Source organism: Palaemon carinicauda, chromosome 25 (genome assembly GCF_036898095.1).
Source record: "Palaemon carinicauda isolate YSFRI2023 chromosome 25, ASM3689809v2, whole genome shotgun sequence".
Lineage (NCBI taxonomy): Eukaryota > Metazoa > Arthropoda > Malacostraca > Decapoda > Palaemonidae > Palaemon > Palaemon carinicauda.
In genome coordinates, this window is record NC_090749.1 from 50280788 (window position 1) to 50293752 (window position 12965).

Sequence of the window (12965 nt, forward strand, 5' to 3'; positions counted from 1 at the left end):
GTTGCTTTTTTTTTTTTTTTTTTTTTTTTGCATATTCTGAAGCACTGATCAGATGTAAGATTCAAGTTTTGAATCACTGGATTCCAAGGTTTGGATATTTCCATAGAGACTCTTTAGCCTGTGAAAAAAAGTGGAGTCTTTGAAGGATAATCTTAGATCTTGAAAAGCATTGAAGTCTTTGAAGATTACATGTATATTTTGAAAGAAGCTGAAATCTTTGAAGGTTAACTGTATATCTTCTTAGGTAATGAAGTCTTTGAAGGTTACCTGTACCTTTTATAAAGGCAATGAAGTCTGAAGATTTCCTGGATATTTTGAAAAAAAAGGCTGAAATCTTTAAAGGCTAACTATATATCTTCAAAGGTCATGAAGTCTTTGAAGATTACCTGTATGTTTTGAAAGACACTGAAGACTTTAAAGATTACCTGTATATTTTGAAAGACACTGAAGACTTTAAAGATTACCTGTATATTTTGATAGACAACGAAGTTTAGAAGGTTACCTGTATAATTTGAAAGACACTGAAGTCTTTGAAAGTTACCTGTGTATTTTGAAAAGCACTGAAGTCTTTGAATGTTGCCTGTACGTTTTCAAAGAAACTGAAATCTTTGAAGGTTACCTGTATATTTTGATAACAAAGGAAACAATTGTATTCTTTTAAAGACTAACTAATTTGTTTAAAAATAACAGCGTACTGTGAAAGACACTAGAGTTATTGTTCGTAGAAACTCAGTATATCAATATTTACCATTATTATCCTCTTCCTTACCAATATTTAAGCTACAATCCTAGTTGGATAAGCAGTATGTTAAAAGCCCATGGGCTCTACATGGAAAAAATATCCTAGTAAGTAGAGGAAATAAGGAAACAGACAGAATAGTGTGCCCGAGTGTACCCTCAAGCAAATGAACTCTACCCCAAGACAATGAAAGACCATGGTACTGAGGCTATGGCACTACCCGAGACTAGAGAACAATAGTTTGATTTTGGAGTGTCCTTCTCCTAGAAGAGCTGCTTACCATAGCTAAAGGGTCTCTTCTACCCTTACCGAGAGGAAAGTGGCCACTGAACAATCAAAGTAGCCAACGACCTATTTTCAAATCCTTGAGGATATTATTTGAATGAATCTTTGTGTATTTTGTTTATATGTTTGGCCTTTCACTGAGATATTACAGGTCATACGTTTCTTTTCTATGATTTGCATTTGTATTCTAGTTGGGGTTAGAGAACGGTATTAGATTGTCCGTTTTCTAGGGTTCTACTCTTGAATAGGTTTACGGGTTTTCTTTCATGATCAAACAAGGGTTCTACCTTTGGGTTGGAAATGTATTTATATGAGGAAGTTTAGACATACACAATTTTCACTAAAGAAAATAATAAATTGAATTAAAACACACCAAATGACAAACAAAGAGGAAAAAATGATTACTTTAAAGATCTTGATTACTTCCTAAAATGCAAACATGGAAATAATAAAAATGATATGAAAAAATATAAATCAAATATGAAAAAGCAAACTCAAGAAAAAAACGTAATAATTACTTTGAAAAAAAAATATTCCACTATACTTATCTCCCCTATAGGATAAAGAGCCATTTTAGGTGTATCTATCTATCTATCTATCTATCTATATATATATATATATATATATATATATATATATATATATATATATATATATGCATATATATATATATATATATATATATATATGCATATATATGTATATGTATATATATATATATATATATATATATATATATATATATATATATATATATATATGCATACATACATACATACATATGCATATCTATACATACATACATACATATATATATATATATATATATAGAGAGAGAGAGAGAGAGAGAGAGAGAGAGAGAGAGAGAGAGAGAGAGAGAGAGAGAGAGAGAGAGAGAGAGAGCTAAGTGGTAACGCTCGGAACTGATAATTTCCCACAAATTTGAAAAACTGCTGTGTGGTAGTTATGGAAGGGGGATGGAGTGGGAGGGGTTGAATCTGTGTGTGCATATTTATATGAATATTTATCAGTAATTTATTGACGGATCACGTACACTAGTTAAATTTATAAAATTTGTAGAAAACCGTGTATACTAAAAAACAAATGGTTTACTAACTGTGGTCGAAATTTGCCTCTGTACCAGTGTGTGTGTGTGTGTGTGTGTGTGTGTGTGTGTGTACGTCTTATATAGACACTTGGGATAAGTCCTCACTTCATTAGTCAGGCTTCGCAATCCCAGATTAGATATCACTGGGGAATCACGAGCTGAATGGTCAGCCACGTTGATTAAATTGCCTGTACCATACAATTCAATCCTGCTTCAAAAAAGGCTTCTAGTCATTACCTTATATTTACCTCCACCAAGGAGGTTATATAAAACGAGACAGTTTATTTATTCGTTTATTTGTTTGTGGGTCTGTTTATCTCTGGACCAGATTACGTTAAAACTACTCCACTGATTTTGACGAAATTTTCACCATAGATAGATCTTAGGTCATGGACGACCCCATTAAATTTTGGAGACGATCCAGATACGGATTCTAAATCCGGATTTGCATATTTTAGCTATCTGCAGTCAGCATGTGAAGAGGGGAAAGTGCTGTCCGTAGACTTTCGCTAAATGTTAAAACTACTGTATATTGATCAACGGTCAGCATATGAAAAAAATTAATTGTTTTGTCCGTAAACTTCAGTGAAATGTAGGCAATATTCATTGCCGGAGGTCTGAAATCTCTGATTGTTCTTGTTTATTACATTCATTACTGTACATTACTTTCCCTATGCCTACACATACAGTGAATAGTCTGGAATATTCTTTACAGATTCTCCTCTGTCCTCATACACCTGAAAACACTGTGATTACCAAACAATCCTTCTTTGCTCAATGGGTTAACTACTTGACTGTAATTATTCAGTGGCTACTTTCCCCTTCGTAAGGTTAGAAGAGACTTTAGCTGTGGTAAACAGCTCTTCTAGGAGAAGGACACTCCAAAATCAAACCATTGTTCTCTAGTCTTGGGCAGAGCTATAGCCTCTGTACCATGGTCTTCCACTGTCTTGAGTTAGAGTTCTCTTACTTGAGGATACACTCGGGCAACTGTTCTATCTTCTTTCTCTTCCTCTTATTTTTTTTTTCATTCTGTTTTCATAATTTTTATGGGAAATATTCATTTTAATGTATCTGTCCTTAAAATATTTTATTATTGCTTGTTTCCTTTCCTAGCCGGGCTATTTTTACTGTTGGGGCCCCTGGTCTTATAGCATCCTGCTTTTCAAACTAAAGTTGTAGCTTTGCAGATAATAATAATAATAATAATAATAATAATAATAATAATAATAATAATAATAATAATAATAATAATAATAATATCTTAGGTTTCCATATCTATCATTACTTTATATTTCCTCCAATTTTCTCTTAACTTCATCCTCTTGCAATCCCTTTCAATCTTCTTTTTTATCTTCAGGATGTAGAATACAGCTTCTATTCTGGTTCCAGTATTCTGATTCCAGGATGCACCTGTCCTCGGCTAATCCCTTGAAAGTAACAGATCTCGGAATCTAACCAGTTAAAAAAAAAAACTCTTGATTAGTATAGAAGCATTGATTAAAAAGGAAGTATTCGCCTATGGGCACCGTTCTAGAAGTAGAAGGAGTATAAAAGACCCATAGCAGCCTTACAGGAACCCTTATAATAAGGGCTAGACCTTAGTTCTTTTCATATCTTTACACCAAAGGAATCGGCGAGTCCACAAAATTGGAGTTTCCAAAAACAACTTCAAAAAAAGGTCTTTGCTGGATATAGAATGTGGGCGGTAGTGCTCTCTCTCTCTCTCTCTCTCTCTCTCTCTCTCTCTCTCTCTCTCTCTCTCTCTCATTGCACATCACTCGTAGTAATACCGGTATAAGACTCGTATGAAATTTGTTAAGAATAAAACTTTTTCTTCTTCTGATTCATTAAAAGACAGGGAGTTTTTTTATCTTTCAAGAACTGAAAAGGAGAGAGTTTGCAGGGGGAAAAAATCTACGCACAGAAATTTTTTTAATGCTGATTCAGTGTTTAATATATATATATATATATATATATATATATATATATATATATATATATATATATATATATATATATAACACCAGCAAATACATCAGTTTCTTGTCCGATGTAGGTCAAACACCTCAGACATGTCCTTATTCATGTCTGGGGTTTGGACATTTTCATCGCCACGCTGACCACTACGGATCGGTGATGGTGGGAGATTTTAGTCTGATCGCTCGCAGCAAACCGACTTAGTATACGTTACCCTGACTAGTACAGATTTGCTTTTCATGGCGATACACAAACACTTTTACCATGTTAAGGTATCCTCACTCAGCCTCGGACTATATATTTAGAAAATCTAGAAACAAAGAACGTGAGATGAATCTTTTGTGAATGTATTTAGCGTGATACTAGTGAAGCATTGGGTGAGATTAATAGCCTACTCATATTGATTCTGAAGATGCAAATAGCCATTAAATGTTTAAGGGCCACTCATCATTGACAGAGACAAGGGAAAGTGACATTGCTCTATCAAGCAGGACAATGCCCTAGAGACTGATCATATATACTTATGATCAGCACAAAAGCCCCTTCTCCACCCGACCCAGGACCAAGAAGGGCCAGGAAATGGCTGCTGATGACTCTGGAGATAGACCTATAGGCTCCCCAAAAGACCCATTCTTAGCTCACAAGGATGGTAAGGTTGCAGCGACCAAAGAAAGTAACGAGTTAGAGCAAGACTTGAACCCGAGTCTGGCGTTCACCAATCAGGGACGTTACCGCATCGGCCACCAAAAGCAGATACTATGATATTAACTTGGCATTTAACATTCATATCCACAAAATAGGGCGTATTGAATATTCTCTCTCTCTCTCTCTCTCTCTCTCTCTCTCTCCTCTCTCTCTCTCTCTCTCTCTCTCTCTCTCTCCTGGTGTTTGACCAGTTTTCACCATCACGCCGCCTCGTGTGGATTGGTGATGGTGGGAGACTCGTCTGATTGCTCACAGCAAGCCAACCTAGTATGGGTGTTCTTGAATAGTACAGCTTTGCCTGATCATGGCGACACCCAAACCCTTTCACCACTTTAAGGGATCCCAACTAGGAAAGGTATATATATATATATATATATATATATATATATATATATAATATATATATAGAGAGAGAGAGAGAGAGAGAGAGAGAGAGAGAGAGAGAGAGAGAGAGAGAGGAGAGAGAGAGAGATTTTTTAATATGTGGACGAGTTCAGAGGAATATAGGTCTATGGTCATACCCCTAGATCGGAAAAGCTATTGATGATAAAACAAAAGTTTACAAAAGAAGAGGAAAAAAAAAACTATGGGCAACATATTATTAAGGTGTCCGTTATGATGTACACTTCCAAGAGAGAGAGAGAGAGAGAGAGAGAGAAAGAGAGAGAGAGAGAGAATTGAAATGCATAAAAGGTAACATGCAGAGAGTATAAGGAATAGCGTGTAATCGTTAAGGAACCTATGGGCTTATCTCAAAGAGGAAACTTTGTACAGTTTGTAACACGAGGTTATACAAGTAGTTCTGGAAATAAATGAAACAGTAATTTTGATCAGGAAAAACTTAATATTCCCGAGAAGCAACTTATTAATTTAGTGATACCTTCACTTACCAAAATAAGTATTACATATATATATATATATATATATATATATATATATATATATATATATATATATATATATATATATATATATATATATATATATATATCGTGAACTATAGAGCTGTCTAGCCTCCTGATCAGAAAATCAAATAATTAGGCCTAGGCCTACATGTATGATGTAGCAGTGATGAAAATGGAAACCAAGTAGACTCGAGAGAACATACTTTGAATATTGTCATATCTATGGCCTCTTTCAATTACTGTATGAATCACATACATGTCAAATGAAGGAAATAGTTATTCAGTAATGTTCCCATCCGTTTTATTCATTAGGCGAACCAGAAACGGTTTACATTGATTCGCTTTTAAGTGTAAATATAGGTAACATTCGTGCGCGTTCAAGTTTACTTGTAAACATATTTACACCTTTATCCTCAAGACAATTTTTTTTTTTAACTGTTAGTTGTATGAATAGCAACCTCGCATCTACAACTACAACCAAACTATAACTACAGCTAAACTTTGAATACAGCTCGTATTGTAACATTCCAAGCGTGGTGTTGAAGCTGAGTGTTGGGCGCCATGTTAAAAAGTTAGTAAGTCGTGTTGAACGCAGCTTACATGCCACGCCACCAAAAGAAAAAAATGAGATAGTTATATTATACATAACTTTCGCCATTATTCGCGATATAGTGTTGTTATATCAATGAAAATATCGCATTTGAAGACATCTGTTAACTAAAATCTTGAAAGCACCGATGCTTAAAGTATATATTATCATGTGAGTCTTTAAGTACACTGTACTGCTTCCTGAAATATTTCTAAATCAATCCGTGAAAACAGCATCGTTCAACAGTAAAACTGTACCGTTTTAAAGCAGTTTTAAAGCCCTTTGGAACAAAAGTGTCACCTGTTTGAAAGGCGACATTTTCAAGTCATTTAACGACTCCAATAAACGTACTAACACAACCCTGAATTCTATATTCGGAGCATTTCCATGCGCAATCGTCAAAGCTAATAACAAAGTAACCTCATGGTATAAAACCTTAAAGCAACATTATAAAGTTAGTAAAGAATGGCCAACACAATTATCCAAATCTGTTTAAAAATAGCCCCATAAAGATATTAAAATGGCCCTATAGGCATCCCACGCTGTAGTGTACAATCCCCCGAAAACTATCTATCGGCCTAAAAGCCGATCCACCTAACTTTTGATTGCGTAATTAAAGTGATGTTACTGGCCCACTTCGCTCTGGTTTAAGGCTATGAAGACATAATGAAGGCCGAAGGGAGGGGTGTGTTAGGGGTATTTTTAGGCAAAAGCAATCTATTCTAGCAAAGAGAAGTTAATGACAAAAAAAAAAAAAGAATAAGAAAGGGTAAAATGATTGTTCATAGGTTAGTCCATACCGTAATATGCCGGAGTCAGTGAGACGTCACCAGCTACATTTCAAGGATTTAATTAAAAAATCAAAGTAAGGATACATTTATGTGGGCTAATTACTAAGATAGGGGAGAGGCAGTGTTGTTTAAGTTCACATTTGACTAGTATTTATTGTGGGGTTAAACCAGAAATAGTCAATTATTAAAATTACGGATTGGCAACTTTTGGAAAACCGGTTGAGATTCGGTTGTTCTAAACGGTTGATTGAAAGTCGAAAGAGGAAGTAATAAATCACTTAGTTGTAACGACGCCTCCTTGGCGTTAATACGTCTCTGGTGTCTTTGTAGTTTGTGTTGGTATTTTACGTGTTTATTAATTCTTCGTTAAGTGAAGCTTATAAAATCGAGAGGATAATCAAGCTCATTTAACAAGATAAAACGGTGATGGTTTTTGCAGGAACGGCAGATCAAGGTACGCTAAGGTCTTTCAAAACCTGAGAGAGAGAGAGAGAGGAGAGAGAGAGAGAGAGAGAGAGAGAGAGAGAGAGAGAGAGAGAGAGAGAGAGAGAGAGGGAAGCGGTTGTATTTTTTCCGTTGTTGCTCTAGAACGGGTAAACGGAATTTGGTTATATGAGGAAAATTGGTGAAAAATTAGATGGTTTTCTTGACAAATCTGCTATATATATTTAAAGTGTTAGCCATATTATCAATTCCGTTGTGTGTGTGTGTGTGTGTGGGGGGGGGGGGGGGTTAATGCCACCAGTACACCCCAAGTTGTGCTCTGTAGGCATTACCTAGGTATTTTTGCTGCATTCCTTCAGTCTCCAAAGCTAATTCGTTTATTTTATTTTCTAATTTGACTTTTGACCCAATTTTATGAATGTGGTTATTTTCTGTTTACACTATTTATAGTTTTTATTCTGAATGGGTTTTATCAATGAATGAAAATTAAAAATGCGTAAGATAACATAGCATAGGCCTACTCGTTCATGTGTCTTCACCAGTATGTAGCATGTACAACAATTGTCATTATTATTATTATTATTATTATTACAACGAAGATGGAAGAAGATTATGTTTTCGCCCCTGTTTTTGTACGTGTGTTTGTTTGTGAACAACTTCCTGACCACAATTTTCATCGTAGAGTAATGAAACTTTCAGAGATTAACTGTTATAAAAAAAAAACTGGAAATGATTAAATTTGGAAGGTCAAAGGTCAAGGTCTCAGTCAAACAAAATGTCAAATTCACGTAATCAGCCATAAGTTTGGACATCATTTTCACAGAGACTTCAAATTTAGGTCATATTTGAGTGTATGAAAATCTACTCCAATCAATACATGTTAAGATCAAAGGTCAAGGTAGAACAAAAGGTCGGGAAATAAGCTGCCGCGGCTGAGGTCTGCACTCTACTGAGTATTCCTCTGGTTATTATTATTATTATTATTATTATTATTTTGGTCAACGAAATAATAATTGTTTTTTATTTATTTCGTCCAATGATAAGCCTACGTTGGGTACTTTCAAAGGTGAAACGGATATATAAGATTACATACAAATTGCTACATTTTTCTTCCAGTTCTGCCATAGAACGCGGTTTTACTCCGTTGTGAAACGACACACACACACACACACACACACACACACACACACACACAAAAGGCAGCCTTTAACTTTAGACCAGTAGCGTCAACTTTCAAATCCGATTTATTGAATAGTTTTTTAGCGTCTCTCTCTCTCTCTCTCTCTCTCTCTCTCTCTCTCTCTCTCTCTCTCTCTCTCTCTCTCATTCTGATTTTAACTTTCATATTGGCTTCAATGCGCAAAGAAGGTTATTATAATGGCTTTGATTATCAATGATAAATTTATTTATATTTAATTTGTTTATGAAATACAATGTATTTGACATTAAACTATTCCACTGCAAGACAAAAAGCCTCAGACACGTCCTTCTACTCGGGTCTGGTTGTGGTCTTCCCGAAAATTTCCCTAGTTCGTCATTCCATCGTCTTCTCCTCCTTCTCCTGCTTTGGTTGCAATCTCTAGGGACCTTTTCGTTACTCTTAATATCCACCTATTGTTTGCCATTCTCATTTTATATCCTGCCTATGTCCATTTCTTTTCCTTACAAGTTTTTTAGAATATCCTCTACCTTAGTTTGTTCTCGTATCAATGTTGCCCTTCTTCTGTCTCTTAGTTATTCCCATCATAATATATTTTTCTTTTGTTCTTTAAGTTGTAACTAACTTATATTCTAAGGCTTTAGAAAGCCTCCAAGTTTCTGATATATATATATATATATATATATATATATATATATATATATATATATATATATATATATATATATATATATATATATTTACTTATTTATCTATTTATTTATGCATATATGCCTACACTAATTCATAATCATATGTGGGTTTAAACGTTTTAAAAAATCATGCAGCAAATTGTAATTGCCAACTTTGCCGTTAGGTAATTTAAGTTAGTAAATTGAATACGAGATTACTGCTTCCATTTCTCTGATTAAATATAAATTTATTAACGAAGTCTTCTCTGTCAGCCATGATTTTAGAGAAATACTATTTGTGTAGCAGTTGCATATTCCAATATTCTATATTACCGTACTCTGTAATTACTGTTTGTTAAGACCTACGCACAAACTTTGTCAAAGTTGTTTTTAAAGGTGTGTTTAAGGATACTTTTTATTCTCCGAACCTATTTATTTATTATTATTATTTTTTTTCTTTTTGTATTTTTAGTTATTTGAAAAGTGTTCAGTTAATACTAGACAATAGGGTGGCTGTGCCACACAGGTTTCTAAGGGTCACTGTAGTCTTCAGCAATTTTATTATTTGGTACGCAAAATTGTTTACAATCTTCACTACAGAATTAATTGTGTTGGTCATTCTGGATGTTCAGCAAATAGATAGTGAGATATTTGTTATATAAAGACTGATAGGCACCATTGATTTGTGCGCATTGTTTTTTTTTTTTTTTTTTTTTTTTCGAGAGAGAGAGAGAGAGAGAGAGAGAGAGAGAGAGAGAGAGAGAGAGAGAGAGAGATTTTACTCTAAGGGCTGATTTTCCGGTCCTATACAGCAAGGGAACCCTACTCTATACAGGACTTCCACAGTCATTTTATCATGTTCGTTCGAAAGCATTCAACATTTCACACAACATATTGCTCCTTTATTGTCATATCCACAATATCGAAGCATTTATAGATTAAGAAAGTCTTCAGTTTCCTCTTGAGAGCCTTAATAATATCTTCAGTCTGTCGAATGTCTAGTGGGAGGTTAGTGTATAGTCTCGGGGCCGCATATTTATAGGCTCTAGAGCCTACAGTAGACATATATCTAGCTTATAATAATTTGAAACCATCTATTATTATTCTCGTGTTAACACGATTTTTTGGTTGCACAATATGTAGCAAATCTCTTAGATATCTAGGGTGTCCGGTTCTGATAACTCGGTGTATGTACATATTCTAAACTCATTTCTCGGTTTAAAAGGCAGCCATTGAATGAAATAGATTGGTAGAAAGTTGAGATGGATTTCATGACGAATTGGTTATGAATTTTGAGCCATTTTATCAATTGCAGTAAAGGGATATGGGTTAATATCACCACTAGGCCTACGCCCTATGTTTTGCTCTGTAAGCGTTAATAGGGTGTTTTACTACATTCCCTTTCCACGTCCAAAGCTAATTTTGTTCAAGTTTTTATCATTTTTCTGAATAGATTTTATCAATAAATGAAAACGAAAATATGTAAGTAGGGTTGCCAGATTAGAATAGTAGATATCCGGAACACCTGAAATTTTAACCAAATACAGTATATAGATTTACACCTCCATACACAGTCAGGCTAATGAATTATAAAACATAAGAAATAACTATCACTTAAGTGAAAAAAAAATAAACCAATAATTGTAATGGGTTATAAAGAAATCAAATGGAAAATAATTCTGAAATTGAATCATCAACCTAAATATTACATATGCTAAACTAACGTCCTTTTCATTAGGATGTTAAATGAAAATAAGAAATTAGAACGAAAATTAAACTTTTTTTTCTTTTGTTATTATCTTTCTCTGATGATTTTGTTTTTTCCAATGGGTCCTTTTTTTCTAACACCAGCTTATTGAATTATTTGCACTGAAAAATTAAGGTTCCATGTGCATTTTAAGATAGCTTCTATGGAAACCACATCCAACTTGTTCCCTCATCAGTGAGAATAAACGTTCAATGTTAGCATTATGAGATGGAATACTAAATGTATAAGTAATGACACATAATTAACATATCTGAATATTGTTCTTGAATTAAATTCAGTCATGTGAAGGATAGCTTAGTCTTCTATTCATCAGGTTTGACCGTTAATATACCTAGGCCTATAGCCATTCATGGATCATCACTTACATTACGTAACGGTATTATTATTATTATTATTATTATTATTATTATTATTATTATTATTATTATTCACTGTCGAAGTCTACAAATGGCAGCAGCTAATGAAGAATGTGATGACGGAGGCAATCATGGCATGTGTAGGCACTGTGAGTCCTATGTCGCTGATGGGATACAATGCGATGAATGCCGAAGATGGTACCATGATGAAGAAGCTTGCTCTAATTTAAGTGATGGCACAAGTATTCTTTTAGAAAGCAGGAGCATCATTTATAAATGTCCAAGATGTGTCGAGACTGCAAATCCCAATGGTTCATGGGTCAGGCAATCATGGGAAGACATGATGAGACTAAGCATCAACATAGAAGAGATGAAGGTAAATGTACAACAACAGATGTCTGGTTTTATGGATATGATAACTGCTCAATACACTAATATGCGTCAAGAAATTGTTGAGCTGAAAGAGAAACTTATGGAATACGAACAAGAGAATGTGACCAAGACCACATAGGCCTATGCAAGTAAGTTGAAATAAAAAAAACACTTTGGTTATAAAATCTACGGAGGAAAATAAGAAGGCTTCAGAGATCAAGAAAACTATCATGAAGATAACCACGAATGTCGAACAGGTCAAAACCTCTAAACAAGGCCACTTGATAGTTAATTTTGCGGATAAAGCTGGGTTAGAAAAGGCTAAAAATGACTTAGAAGAGGTCAAGAATGACATTAAGGTAGAAGTAGATAAAAAGGATCTACTTAAACCGAAGATCAAGGTTTGCAATATTGATGAAAATGAAGATGATATAATTGCCAGTAAAATGGAGAAGAATGAATGGTTGAATGATATATGTGAAAATGAAGAGGACTTTAAATTAATCAGGAAGTTTAAATCAAGACAAAGCGGTAAATTACATGTCATTATAAAGTGAAGTCCAACTATCAGGAAAGTCTTCCGTAAAAGGGATGATAGAGTATATACCACGCTTGGAGGATGCTGCAAAATTTATGATTCCTACAATGTATTTCAGTGCTATAAATGCCAGGAATTTGGTCATACTGCCGAAAATTGTAGCAAGACTCAGGTATGTGCCAAGTGTAGCCAGGAACATCGAACCACGGATTGTACTGTTAATACGTTAAAGTGACATAACTGCACAGTGAGGAATTACAATGATACGAATCATAAGACATATGATGATAACTGTAAAGTATACAAGGAGGAACTTACCAGGATGAAAAAATAGAACCGATCATGGAGTCTAGCCCATTGGTTAAGTGTGATCTGATAAATATTCAATCGGTGGGGAATAAAACCATAAAGATTAAAAATCTTATTAACGAAATGGAATTAGATTTATGCTTATTAACGGAAACTTGGTTGCAGGGAAATATTAGTGATAACTCAAAGATTCAGGAGATGACGCCGTGTACTCACGATTTCTACCACGTATCAAGAAAGGACAAA